The sequence below is a fragment of the Pithys albifrons genome, chromosome 22 (genome assembly GCF_047495875.1).
Source record: "Pithys albifrons albifrons isolate INPA30051 chromosome 22, PitAlb_v1, whole genome shotgun sequence".
NCBI lineage: Eukaryota > Metazoa > Chordata > Aves > Passeriformes > Thamnophilidae > Pithys > Pithys albifrons.
The window spans coordinates 8,774,984-8,789,566 of NC_092479.1; the positions used below are offsets into that span (position 1 = coordinate 8,774,984).

General features: G+C 51.5%; 1 protein-coding gene across 1 annotated transcript in view; it reads left to right on the plus strand.

Moving 5' to 3' along the window:
• Positions 1-1,082: 1,082 nt before the first annotated feature.
• DISP3 (dispatched RND transporter family member 3) overlaps positions 1,083-14,583 on the plus strand; it is a 78,822-nt gene continuing 65,321 nt past the window's right edge. The window contains exons 1-2 of the mRNA XM_071575899.1: positions 1,083-1,147; positions 5,896-6,003. The gene's annotated coding sequence lies outside the window, so the exon portion shown is untranslated. The remainder of the gene's footprint in view (positions 1,148-5,895; positions 6,004-14,583) is intronic.

A 14,583-nucleotide genomic window follows, 5' to 3' on the forward strand; every position in this document is an offset into this window, starting at 1 on the left:
TAAAAGGGCTGGAGACTGAAGGAAAATCCTCCCCTTAGATTAAGGGAAATTAAGTCCCTTGGGGATGTGTAATGTATGAGGCTTCATTATTCTTCTTGGGACAAGCAGCACATGATCCCGTGGTCAGAGAGATAAAAGGATCATGAACTCAAACGGCTCCACACAGTCCCTGTGACTCAGACAGCCCCAGAGATGCCTGGGGGTAACTGGAGACAGCTCAGCCCTCCCTGTGCTGTGAGAGCAGCTGCTGTGGCACTGCAGTGGTGCTGTGCCCACTCCCTGTGCTGTGAGGGCAGCTGCTGTGGCACTGCAGTGGTGCTGTGCCCACTCCCTGTGCTGTGAGAGCAGCTGCTGTGGCACTGCAGTGGTGCTGTGCCCACTCCCTGTGCTGTGAGGGCAGCTGCTGTGGCACTGCAGTGGTGCTGTGCCCACTCCCTGTGCTGTGAGGGCAGCTGCTGTGGCACTGCAGTGGTGCTGTGCCCACACTGCTGTCCTGTCTGTGTCCAGGGCAGGCACACACACACTGTGTCTGCATGGACAGCTCACCTGGGACAGGCCCTTCCGAGGGACCCCAGCAGAGACCCAGACCAGAAGCACACCCAGGGCAGGAGGGCTGTGCTGCCCCTCCCAGTCCTGGCACTCTCTGCCCTCCTGTGCTGCCCCTCCCAGTCCTGGCACTCTCTGCCCTCCTGTGCTGCCCCTCCCAGTCCTGGCACTCTCTGCCCTCCTGTGCTGCCCCTCCCAGTCCTGGCACTCTCTGCCCTCCTGTGCTGCCCCTCCCAGTCCTGGCACTCTCTGCCCTCCTGTGCGGTCACTCAGCTGCTCCAGCTCGTGCCCAGCTCTGCTGTCTCCCCACAGAGCGTCTCCCTGGCCCCCCATCTCTCTGCACCTACTGAGTCTCATCCACCTTGGCATGTCCAAATACATTTGCTGTCCCTACTTCCAGCTTTGGAATCCTTTTTTTCATGCAATATTCTTTTCTGTGAAGTTTTCAGCTGTTCTGAGAGGTCCCAACACACCCTCCACCTTTCCCCAGCTTTGGGAGCATGTGCTTAACCTGTAATCAGCATGACTCAAAGTAACAACAGTGTCTGTCCCTGGAGCAAAAAGAAATAATCTGCTTTGTTCTGCTGCTCCCTATTCAAAGGTAAATTGCTTTTCTTCCCTCCAAGAGCAGATGCTCACTTTTTTTCTTTACCTTTTTTCCTGGTGCTTAACACAGATTTAGGAGAAATCATGTTCCCTCAGGGCTTTTTATGGAGTTTGGGGATGGAGAAAAGTTGTGTTACTGCAGAACTTGGCATATATCTTATTATTGAGTTGTAGATCAAAGACAGTGTGCTCTTGTGCTCATCAGGGGGTGTGCTTGTTCTACATTCCTGCCCTACCTGTAGATTCCAGCCACTTTTATTTCTGTGTGTCCCCTTCCCTTGCTGTGTGCTAACCTGTTGCACATAAATTTTTCTGAACTGGGGTGTCCATGTGGGCTTTGTGTAAGTGTCCTGTGTGTTTGTGTGGTTTGGCCATGCCTGTGTCCCTGTTGGTCTGTGTGCCTCCGTTTGTGGCTCCTGCTGAGGAGGCAGCACCAGCTCAAAGGACAAACTCCAGTGCCATTCAGCAAACTGCTGCAGCTTCCTTTGTGTCTCCTGAAGTGCAGGCATCACCTTTCTCCCCTGTAGTGGAGCTGGGGTTGATTCCTTCTGCCAGGGGCAGCTCCTGAGCAATAAAATGCCCTTACCTTCAAAACCTTCCAGTCCTCATGCCTGGGAGTGAGTAATACCTACAGCAAGTGGCAGAGCAGTTCCTGATTGCTGCTGGCACCAGAAGGCCCTGCTTGGCTGTCTGAGGAGTTCCAATTTGTGGCTTTAAAGCAGGACCGCTTCAGTTACTACAAACACACAAAAAGTACATTTCAAATCTGTTATCTTGTTTTACTGCAGTGGCTCTGAAGTTCTGAGAAATCCTGGGTGGATTTTCCACTCTGGGCTCACTCCGTCTCCATCTTTTCCCTTTGTTTCTGCCTCTGCCTCTGCCAAGATGTCACCATAATGAAGCTGCTGATGGATTCGTGGTGCCTGTGGCTGGTGCTGATGGATGGCTGCTCTGTGCTGCACACTCCAGCTGTCTGTGAGCTCTGTCAGCTGGACTGGCAGGGCCCATCACTCACTCTGGGCAGTGCTGGCTCAGCCCCACGCAGGATGTGCTGCTGTGGCACAGCCTCGTGCCCCCAGTGTGGGTGTGGGTCCTGGGCCCTGTGCCAGGCTCTCTGTGCCCCACTCTGGCTTTGAGGAGGCTGCCATGGAAGGGTGGGGAACGTGCTGCTTCTCCCTCTGCTGCTGCTTCCCTTCTGTGCACACAGAGCTGGGAAAGAGGGAGCTGTGATCTGGAGTTGTACAGGAGGGTTGGGACAGGGGCTCCTGCACCACACAGGCACCTGCAGAGCCTCCCCACAGAGGATGGGAATGGCAAACAGGGAAAGGGAAGAGTTGGGATGGTGCTGGTACCTTTTGTTTAGTCCTCACTTTGCCTTTTCTGGGGGTGGAATAGGCACAGTGAAGAAAGAGCCTTGGGGAAAAGGGCAATCCTTGCAAGGCAAGCAGGTGGAGCTGCACATTTGGCTGCCCTGGGATTCCAGAGACTCTCGATCATTGCCTGTGTCAGGAATTGGCAGCGCTGTCGTTGGGAGCCTCTGCAGCCACAGTGGAACTCCATCCTGCAGTGCCCCACGGGGACAGCACAGGCACCATCAGTCCTTCCTGGAAAGCATCCGAGGTTCTTCCTTACGAATCCTGCAGTTCCTTGCTGGAACCTCCCCGCTTTCTTTCCCTCTCACCAGGGCAATGACACCTCACCCATCTCTCTAACCCCGTCCCAGCTGTGGCCGTGGGAACACCTGGAGCGGTCCCAGCTCTCCGGGGCCGTTTTCCACAGGGTGGCAGCAGCACGCTTCCATTTCTCCACCAGAGTGATCCCACTTGGGCGCTTCTCCGTCAAGGTTCTGGCTGGGATTAAAACTGATAAGTGTTTCTAGGAGGGAGAGAAGGGATTTGCATGAGCTCCGTGCAGGCAGCGCACACCCCAGCTGAGCATCCTAACAGGGCTGAGGACAGCGGGCAGCCACACGCGGGATGGTCCCGCTCCTTCCCAACACAGCGAGAACTTCCCCTCTGGATCAGCCCTCGTGGTGTGCTCCCCCCTGCACAGAAACCCCTCGGGCTGGGAGAGAGCCTGAGTTTCCCAGAGGCTGAAACTGCGAAATGACAGATGAAATTTTTATTATGATGATTTTTATTTTTGTGTCTGGGTTTGAAATGATGGTGAAAATTCCCAACAAAAATACCTCATGAATATTCAATTGCAGTGCCAGCAACACTTTGCAGTCATGGATTATTTATACACGAAATAACCAAAGCTTCATAAATAATGAAATAGCAGGAATCTCGGCGGTGGTTTATGTTGCCCACAGCCAGCACGGGGCGGGGATGTGTCTGTAGCTCACTGAGGGGCTGTCTGAGCCCCTGGCAGGACGGGAGGGGTGCCCAGGGCACAGGCAGCAGCACACAGTGTGCAGTCCTGGAGCTGTGGATGTGCACAAGGAAGGGCTTCCTTTCCTCCAGCCCTTGTGGGTGCATCTGGTGCAGAGGATTTATGGCACAGCATGAAGCATGTCTGGTTTGGAGGGCAGAGAGGGGAGCACCTGCAGAGGGGTTGCTGCAAGGGGAGGAAACTTTCAGCCAGGACATGTCGCTCGTGGGCAGGGAGGTGAAACACTTGGCTGCCTTTGGCTTGGTGTGGCTTGGTGGCAGCTGTCTCTGTGGCCATGAACACATGGGATATGTCCATGAGGGACTCCTGTTACCAGCAGGCCATCAGGCTGTTTAAGGCAAGGAAGCCCTCACTTCTCAGACTGGGCTCTGATTGATCTGTGCTCGGGGGTGTCAGACCATCCAAAGCCCCGTGTTGGCAGAGTTAATGATCCCCCTCTGGGAAGGGCTTGAGGTGACCCAAGGGGCACAGGTAAAGGACAGGACTTTCCCTCCAGCTAGAGCAGCAGCCACTTGCAGGCTTCTCCTCTCTCAGTAAAGCTGTGCTTGAATTCCCAGGACAAATCTGCTGTTCCCATTCCCCAGCTGAACAGAGGCGTGTGCCACGGAGCTCGTTGTACCAGCAGGAAGCATCATCTGGGGAATGTCCAACAGGGCTGCTCCTCTCCAGCCTAACCCCATGTCCAGGCAATAACAAAGCAGAGTCACACTCATTTCCTCATCCCCAGACAGCAATGTGAGCTCTGGTCTTTGCAGACTCCTCTGCTCTCAGGAGGAAGGTTCTTGTGCCCAGTTGGCTTTGCTGGGTACCCCAGTCCTGGGGGATGCACTGAGAGGGCTGAGCCCTGCACTGCCCATGGTCTTCCCTGCTTTCCTGGAGGTCTGTTCTGGTGTCCCTGTCCCTACCCCTTCCACGGGGCAGGACTACATGCCCAATCAGGGAAAGTGTCACTGGGTGCTCTGGGGTGATTCATCACTCCAGTTTGGTGGCAGTGTGTTTATCCCCCACCAGCCCACCCGGCAAGAGGAGAGAGATAAATTGCTGTCATCTCTTTTTATGGAACATATAATCAGGTGGTAACATGGAGCGTTGCCTGGGCTCAAAGTCATCCAGGATGAATTATTCATTCCCTTAAAATGTCTTGAAAGGAAAGGGAAACTGTCTCCCTGACACAGCATCTCCTCCTGGCATTGCTGCCAGGGGGTTTGCTTGAGGAGCCCTGTCCTGACCAGAGGGCTCCCCACCAGACCCAGGCCCTTCTGCAGCTCTCTGAAGGCTGACACAGCCCCTCTGCTCTGCTCCAGGGGCAAAGAGGGATCTCCCTGCTCATGGTTTGGGGACAGGCTTAAATGTTGATCAGCATCCTCCTGAGAGCTTGTCAGGGGGCCTTGGAGCACACCCAGGCCTTCCTGGGCTGGATCTTTGTGCACGGGAGAGCTTTAACTCCTCTCTGGGATGCTCACTGAAGGATCCTCTCTGTTACCCCCCTGGGAAGGTCTGTCCCAGGGAAGCTGCCCCCTGCACACAGAGAGGCTCCTCACAGTGAGCTCCAGAGGGCCGTGGTCCTCTGAGAAAAAAGGGTGAGCTGAGCAATTGTCCAGCCAGGGCCACCCCTGTGTCCTGCAGGAGCAGGAATCAGCTCCTCAGGGACTGCCTCTCCTGCTGCCTGCTCTGTGTGTGAGGCCAAGGCAGAGGTTCTGATACCTTAAACCCCAATGTCCTCCTTTTGGATCCCTCAGTTGGAACTGACCAAAGCTTTGACTGTTTTTTTTCCCCTGAACCATCTTCTCTGTAAAAGTGAGAGGTTTCCTGAAGAAGGAACAGTTTATATAATAATCCTGGCAGAGCAGGCAGCAGCTTGGCAGCGTGTCTGGGGCTGCTGAGTCACTGGAGCAGAACTTACATCTCCCATGGGACAGCTTTGCTGCTCAGGTTTACTTGTCTCGCCAAAAATTTCACCCAAGACTCTTTCTCAGTATTTTCAGCATTTTAATGAAAAGTGTGGGGATTTTACCCACTGGAAAATGGTTTTTAATTAAAAATGTCCTGGAAAATGTTAGTAATTGACAAATATGGACTTTTCATGATTCTCCGTCTGGTTATTTGGAATAATAATCAGCTTTTTGGATTTACCAAAACAGAACTTTTCAGGGTAAAACACAGGTTTGTTTTTCTGTGTATTGAAAAATATTGGCTGTGATTCTGTGAAAAGTTTTGAAAGAACTGTAAACCAGCTCTTCCATTTCCCATCTCAGCTAACAAGGAAGAATAAAAATGCTCTTGATAAAGAGAAAATTGCTCTGTATCCACTTTGTCCATGTAACTAATCTGCTGCTCATCTCTTTCCAGAGGAATAATATTGGGAAGCAGAAGCTGCTGTGAAGAAGAAAGATTCTGTATCCTTATTATTGGAGAAGGAGGAGAAGGAGGATCTCTGTATGTTCCAGTGGCCTCCAGGTAGGAGGTGCAGCTCATGGCAAAGATGTTTCTGGGGGGCTTGCTTTGTGCTGTTCATTCTTTCTGGGCAGAGGGTCTTTTTTGTTTGCTTTCCACTCATTTATCTTCACTTTAAATCCAATAAGAGGAAAAAAAATCTTTCTGCTACAAGGTCTGAGCTCCACTCAGGAGCCTGGAGAGCTGGGGCAGTTCCCCTTTGCCACCCAGGTAATTCAATTTACAAGGAGTTCTGAGGAAATGGTGAAGGAAGCACGAACTTGTTACATCCATGGAGAAATGAGTTCTCAAAAAAAAACCTGCTGAAAGAAACAGGGAAGGCAAAAGGAGCAAAACCAAATGAGAAAGGTTATAAACACATTGAGCTGGGCTTCCCTAATGCAGAGCTTGGAGCTGTCTCTGCTATAAATTGTATTGATTGAGAAACCTATTGGAGCTTCCTGCTGCTATCAATTACTTTGCACTTACTGCTTTCTTTACCTGCTGGGCAGCTGATGGTCTGACAGAGCTGAAGCCCCAAGTCTCTTAACCCAGAGCTCAGGAGAGCTGGAGAACAGAAGGAACTGATTTCCCCCACTGGAAGGACAAACAGCCCACCTGGCTCCTGTGGCTGTGCCTTTCCTGGAGTCTGAGCTGGGATGGGAAGAGTCTGGAGCCTCCAATTCCTGCCCCTTCCCTCAGGCTCTCCGGTGCTGAAGGGAATGATTGGCTGTTCTGGCTCATTCTTTATATAGATATCACTCTCTCTCAAAGATCAAAAATAAAGGCAAGTCTGGCTTCTCTTTTCCAAATTCAGACCTCCAGAATCAGAGCAGCCTACAGGATTTTCTTGGCTACAATCCAATAAAATGGAAATGAACAGTCAAGTTGTTGAAAAGGCTTTGAAAACCTCAGCCTAAGCCTTTAAAAGTCCATTTACTTTCTCACTGCTCTGACTTCAGGTCATCTTGGGCTCTTGACTTCACTAACTGCTTTAAAACTACCTTGAAATTCTCCTCTCTTTTATCCTATGGGATTTGTCTTTCTCTGCCTTTTTCCTCTGACCCTTCATAAATCCTGGCTTTCCCCCCCCTTGCCCAGAGGCAGAGATGCTGGGCAGGGGCAGGGAGGGTGTGCCTGGCTCAGAGTGTGCCCCTGGCGTGCCCTGCAGCCACAGCACCTCAGGCTGCTCTCCCTGCTCCCTGCCAAGCTGAGCTGGGCTGGATGATGGATGGATGGATGCTGAGAGAGCTGATCTTACAGGGGCAGTGCAGGGAACCTGCCAGCCCTGCCTGCCCAAGGCTCTGGGGTGGGCCCAGCACTGCCCTGTGCTGGGGGGGAGCAGCTGAGGAGCCAGGGGGGCTGCTCAAACATTGCCCATTTCCATGTGCTCACTGTGAACTTGGCACTATTTAATCTTCTCTTATCAACCCTGATAAAGGAACAACATGCCACAAGCTATTTTGTTGTGTTCAGAAGTCAATTGAGCCTTTCACAGCTGCAGTGAAAAGCCTGGGCATTTGACCCAGGTATGCTTATAAAAATTTCCTGTTTTCTCAGCCAGTTTCATGAGTTATAAAGTGTTTGACTTAGATTTGAATTCAAGGGATTTAAAGAAATTTGACTTTTAGGGTACTGTTTTTGATACCCTGTGCTGTGACCGTGGCTCAGAATGGTGTGAAGGCACTGGAAGTTCATCCAAAGCCTCCCCTACACTTTCAGTTGGATTTGTGGGTCTTTACTTTTTTCCTGGTCTTTTGTACCAAGGGCTCTTGTGCTGTTTTCTTCTGAAGAGACAACTGCATTGTGTTTACACAGACAAAAAGAGACCTTTTAATGCAAAAAAGCTCAACATGACTATATATTGCAAAAAGATGTTATTTGATATGCAAAAAAAAAAAGGCAGTGGTAATTTGGTTTCACTTGTTACAAGTGCAGTATGAACTCGTGAATTTGATAATGGATATGAGTGTTATCTTTCTGTTTAAAATTGTGACAATGTCACCCACAGACTTGTCACAGTTACTGCTCAACTCTTTGCACGTTGGCAAGTCACTGTGGCAAAGGAGATTGAAGTCAGGTGTGCTGGGCCAAAATTGATCAGTCCAAAAGCATTTGCTGAGGTCCTTTATGGGCAGGGCACAGGTATGGACTGAGGGACTGGTGAGACTCTCTGACCTGCCTGTCAGAGGGCAGTGAACACACTGGCACCTGCCCAGGCTGCTGCCAGTTCACCTGCCCAGGTGTGCTCCTCCCAACTGCCACACTGAGGTTGTAGTGCCTGTAACCAGGCCTGAAGTGACAGCCACGAGCTGCAGCCCCTCGACCTTGCCCGTGCTCTGGGTGGATTCCCTCCCTGTGCCAGGCCCCAGAGTGTCAGTCAATGCTCCCCCCCTGGCAGGTGCAGAAAGGTCAGATTTGCATAAAGTGGCCAGTGTAAATTCCTCCTGTTTGTTGTCACCTCTTCTCTCCAACTGGGAATTCCAAGGCAGAGATGAATGTCAGCTGGAAACAGCAGTTCAGTGTCAGCAGTTAATCTCTTCCTGCTATTTCCCTGTACTCACTTTGTGCTGCTCTTCACCACACGGATCAGCCAATCTCCTCTTGTGTGAACCTTTCATTACTGGGCCCTTCTGTTACTGCTTTGCTTACAGTCTTGACTCTCCTTTTATGTTTGCTGTTTGTAAATTAAGTTCTTCCCAACTGGTAAATCACTGCTGAAATGGTTGTGTGAAACAGCCTGTTACCAGTTTCATTCCCTGAATGGCTCTGCTCCTGAGCCCAGGGGTGAGGAATCACAGAGATTCTGGTTTATGTGTTTGTCTCACAGCAATCCTGCTCGGGAACTGTTGGCTCCTGGGGGCACCACTGCTCCAGAGCAGAGTGAGAGCCTCTTGGGGGGCTCCAGGTCTTCAGGTCTTTGATTTGGACACTCATTGAAGGATATGCTGCTGGTGCACCCTGTGATGTGTTGGGCTGTGATGGTTGAAAACCCTTCTCTCAGTGAGAGCAGGGACCCCCCAGTTCCTGTGCCTGCAACTCTCTCTGGCTGGCAGAGGTCCCTTTAAATGACCCTTTTCTCCAGTACCATCTCTCTGATGTTTTTACAAGTTTCCTTTGCTTATTCTGACTCTTCTCAGTGATCTGCTCCAGCTCTGGTTACCTTTTTTTACCTCATTTTCCTCTTCTCCCTCTTTCTCTCTCTCTCACACACAGAGCCACAGTAAAGCTGTGTCTTAGCTCAGATCAACCTGTCCTTGTTCCTCCATTGCTTCAGTTTGTGCCAAGCAGACACATGTGAGTGTTCTTTGCCCGAGCCTGGCTCAGGGACAGCTGCTCTTCCCCCTGTGCCAACGAGATTTGCCCCAGCCCACAGAGCCAGGCCCATATTGCCACCTCCCTTCTGCTCTGCCCATGTGCCACAGTGATCCTGCCTTCCAACCAGCCACCTGCCCCCTGTTTTTTCCAGCTTTCTCCATCTGTTCTCAGTGGAGTCCCCAAGTCCTTGAGAGCTTTTCCCGGCTGGTGTGAACCCGATTGCTCTGCACCCTCGGAATAAACGGTGCCATTGCTCTGGCAGTTCCCCAGGGACAGTCTGGCCCTTCCCAAAGGACAGTCTGGCCCTTCCCTCTGGCCTGGGCTGGGGGTGGTTCCTGCTCTGTGTGCCCCTCTGGAATGGGTTAAACCCACACAATTTCAGGCAGCCTCTCCAGGGCTGCTCTGGCTGCTTCCAGCAAGAGGGAGGAGATGAAAGGAACAGATCAGTAATTTGGTTCTAAATCACTTCCCCAACAAAGCCAGTGCTGAAGGTCACTTGTAATGAAGCTGTCACAGGGTGAGGCCTCACGAGCAGGGAGGGAAGGAGGAAAAGGAGAATGAGCTGGAGATGAGTTCATGGTAATTTTGACTCAATGTCACTGGATACAGGTGTTTGGGTTGGAGTTGGGGGCAATAACAGGAAGGTCAGGGCAGAGGAACTGCTTGTGTGGCAGGAGAGATGCAGAACCCTTTGAGGGTGCCCAGCCCTGCCTGCCTGGGAACCTCTGAGCATCCCTGAGCTCTGGGGGGAGGAAAGGACGAGCTGGACCCACTGGGCCCCTCTGACTCCTCCAAACTGGCCAGGCACAGTCACCCCCTCAGGAGGGTGTGCGTGGAGGTTTGAAGCTCCAGTCTGGAGACCCCAAATCCCTTCCCACAGCAGGGTGTGGGTGTGCAGAAAAGGAGCCCTGATTTGCAGGGAAATGAGCAAACAGCATTTCTTAATCAGAAACATTTTAGACTGCTAAAAATACTTATTTTTTAACATTTAGAATTTATGCCTTCAAACAAGAAGTTAATTCACCAAAAAAAGTAAATACATCTTTTGAAGGTTGACATAAAATTACTTGGTCTAAAATTATTGCAAAGAAACCTATTGATTAACCCAGCCTGAATTTTTTTTAAGTGAGAAGTTTAGGCTCAGGAAGACTCTTCTGTGGTATTTGATCTTCCATCTGGTTTCAGAGTGGAAATTATTGTTTGTCAAGTTTGACATTCTCTGGCTTCCATCTGAGGCTAGCACTGTGTCTGGCTGTGGGCTGCCTCATTCAATTTGATGCCTCTTTTCCAGAATTATTTCCCCTGGGATTTCCCAGAAAAGCACTGCAGAGAGAGGAGTGGGAGTGAGGAAAGGAAGAACTAACAAGGTTCCCCCCTGGCACATCCCTGGGAGCTGCAGAGATCTCCAAGGGGGGGTGATGGGGTGGGTCTGTCTTTATGGTGACCCTGCTGGGCGCATCACAGTGACTGTTCATTGCAATCCATGGCAGGAGTTGTGAAATTTAGTGTGAAAACATTTCTAGTTGGTGTCCCTGAACCAAACTCCCTCCCTCCTTCTCTCCCACCACCACAGATTCCCTGTGATCTCTGCAGAACCTGGTCCCCAGCCCCAAGGGAGCAGTAATTTAACTTGGCACTTGGCCCCTGACTCAGGCTGGTATTTATACTGACAGGGTGGGAAGAGGGAGGGAAATGGTGCACCTGCTGGGCTTTACAGTGCCTGTTTGGCAGCACTGAAGTTCTCTGGGAAAAGACTTCAGGAAGGAGAAGCAGGAGGTAAATATCTTTCCTCTTTGGAGAGAAGAATTGGTTTTGTATTGTGAGAGATTTCCATGGCAAAGTTCAGGAGGAACTTTTTGAACTCTCAGACAGGGAAATTTTAAAGCATAACCACAGATTTGGGGAGGTTTCCTCCACAAATGGTGGTGTGTCTCCTGGGTGCAGAGCCCTCTGGGGAGGGCTTGGGCCACTGGTGAGGAAGGGTCACCCTTTCTGGCAGTGTTTGACAGTTGCTTCACTGTGGTGTGACAAACTGCATGAGGAACCAGGCATGGACTAGACTTCCAAGTGTCTTGCAGGACTTCTGGAATGAAGCTTGAAGCCTTGAGGGTGTTTTGTCATGGGCTTTTGCTGGGGGATGATCTCAAGTGCTGCTGGTGTGGACATCACAAAGCCAGTGTCCTTGGAGAACTTATCATCCCAACTTCTTCAACCACTGGGCACTCCCAGAGGGCTGCAGACAGGACAGTGTAATGAAGAACTGCCTGCTGGAGCTTTTCTAGGCAGCCCCTGCCTCTGTGTAAAGCTCTGGACGTGTGGCCAATAAAGTCACCACTTGTGTGTGCAAATGGGAGAGGAGTGGGATGGAGAGAGCTGCACCCTTGGAGAGTGGGGCTGTGCTCAGTGCAAGGCATCAGGAGCTGAGCAGCTGGAGGCTGTTGGGCAGCCTTGGCCTCTGCTGAGCAAGTGTGGTTGTCTCTAGAGCTCTCAGCTACATTTGTGCTGAGGAAGGGTGTAAATCTCATGGGTTCAAGTCCTTGGTGGATAATTATTGCCTCCTTCTTCTGCTCCCTCTCCCCATCCCCTCCTGCCCTGCATGTAGACCCTGTTCACAGGCTGTAAGTGGATGCAATGCTGTGCTTAATGTGGAGAGACACCTTCTAATCAGGTGAGGCACAGAGTGGGAGGTGAGGCACAGAGTGGGAGGTGAGGCACAGAGTGGGAGGCAACTTGCCAGTTCCTGCTCCCTCTCACTGCAGTCAGTCCCTCAGCCTCCTATCACGCTCATCTGTGGGAAGCTCATTTCTTCCATTTCCCCTTAAAATGACTTGTAGCCTATAAAGCCTGGAGCAGGGCAGTGCGTGCTCAGACTCCCAAGGTGCTGCTCCTGCCAGGAGGGTGGTGGGTGCAGGGAGGGAGCCTGTGCCACTCTAATTCCACATCAGGACTCTGCTTTGGCTCTTGCGGCTTATGAGGCTATCAAAGCTCTCACTTAATTACAGCCTTAGCAATCAATCTTTCTTCCTGTTCATTATGCTCCCAGCCAGGGTTAGCAGTATTTTTATTCTTGAGGCCTCTGGAGAATTTTCAGCTCTTCAGAAATCACAGCCAACCCACAGTGACTGGTACAGGCCGTGTCTGTAGGACTGAGTTCCTGCCCCGTGGCTGGAGGAAAAGTGAGGGGCAGTAATTTGGAACATCTGGCACTGGGAGATTTGGTGCTGTTGGGCATGATGAAGATCCATGGAATGGTGCCCGTGCCTGGAGAGGCCAGGAGGGCTCTGCATTGATGGGCTGTGACCAGCTGAGCTGACAGAGCCCTGCAGTGGCACTTGGCCATTCCAAGGCATTAGGATGGGGCTGAGTGGGACATACCAAGTTATTATCTCCTCATTATCCACCAAGTGCTCCTGCAGCTCGGGGAGGAGCACAGGGACAGAGATGGAGAGGAGGGAAGCGGCTCATTACCTGCCCGAAGGAACCAGATGAACATCTCTTTTCTCAGAGAGAGGCTCTGTCAGCTCCCAGAAAGGCCAAGTCTGTTGGGAACTGGGGCTTGGCAGGGGCCCAGCTGTGTGTCCATGTGTGCAGGTGCTGGGACACAGGCAGAGCCTGCCACCCACACACCCTGCACCCACTGACAGGCACTGCACATCTTGGATGCTCCTTTAGTGCCAGAACAATCATCTGCCCTTCCATCACTGTCCACTTAGTTTGGAAACGTGTTCCAAAACATGCTCTGGCATCCACAAGGCATGTAGGGAACACTTACAGCTACATCCAACACAGCTACATCCAACAGCCCCAGGAGAGAGCAGGCACAGCAACTGCACCAGGGCTGCTCCCTGTGCACAGGGAGTGGTGTCTGCCCTGTGCTCACTGCTCTGTGCTCACACTGCTCTGTCCCCTCACCTGGGAAATCTGCTCCCATGCACATGCACTCACAAGTGTGTTCTCACCTTTCCCTTCCTTCCAGTTGCCCTTTTTCCTGGTGTCCAGGAGTTCTGCTGGCACGCTCTGGGGGTCCCACAGGTTCCCCCCAGCCGTGGTGCCCTGTGAGAACCAGCCAGAGCTCTGGCAGCAAACACAGGCACTGGCAGGGCAGGCTGGCAGCTGAGCTTTGTGGAGTAAGACCCCTTTTGGGGAGCCAGGAGGGTTATCCTGGATGAAACACGGGAATAAAGCTGCCAGTGGTGTCTCAGCTCAGCCCCAGCTGCTGGACTGTCTGCAGTGCCTTTGCAGCACTCCTGCCCCTGCCGCTCTCCCTCTTCGGACACGGATCAGGAAGCCATTAACTTGTTTACTCCATGCAGGCCTCAGCCTCACAGACTTCTGGCTGGACAATATATCAACAAAAAGCATTTGGCAAGATTTATGGGGCTGCTGCTGCCAACTGTGGACTGTGGAAAGTAAAAAATGTCCTTTCTTGGGTAATAAAATATAAAACGGGACCCAATTTCTCTCCAGGGTAGGAATCATTATGTTTGACAATGCTGTAAAACACACGGTGCTACAGCACGGGGGTGGGAGCCAGAGTAAACGCTGCCTCCAGGAGCTCCTCCAGTGCCAGGCTGGCTGTGAGTCACTGCTCAACAAGGCAGGAAGGGGCTGGGCTGCAGACAGGCTCCCTCCAGCCTTCCCCTCCTCTGAGAGAGCGGAAATCCCTCGACAGCTCCTCTGAAACGGATTTCAAATTCATTCCCTTAAATTGGAGCAAGTACTCTGGGTATACACAGCAAGGCTGGTTTGCTCTTTTATTAGATCGGTTTAGTTTAATTGGCTCGCAGAATTATTAACCTGATGAAGGAGTTTTCACTAGTTAAATGTACCAATTAGAAATTGGGCCTGATAGACCTCCTGAATCCTCTTTGTGCCAGACACTCTGGGCTTTGTACAAAGACAGTGTCTAGGGGGGAAATAAGAAACAGGTCTCAGATGATGAATCTCCCCATGTGTGTCTGCCTGTTCATCCCTCCTTTTGTCTACACCAATTACTGTGCTGGTCTGTGTGTGCTGTGCATCTCTGGCAATGTTGCTGTGGTGGAAGCCTGGCTGCAACATTTTGATTTAAGTGACACTGTGCTAGGGAAGACCTGTGTTTCTCAAATCTGTCTGAGGCAAGGGAAAGAGGTGTTATGTCAGGCAGGAGTGGAAAATGAGGGAGAGATGAGAGAGATGTAGCTGTAGGGCTCAGTGTTTCCCCTGGGTGAGGATGGGAGAGAGATGTTCCCAGAGCAGTGCAGTGCAGAGGGCATTGTCTCATCCCTGTGTGCTCTGCTCAGTGTG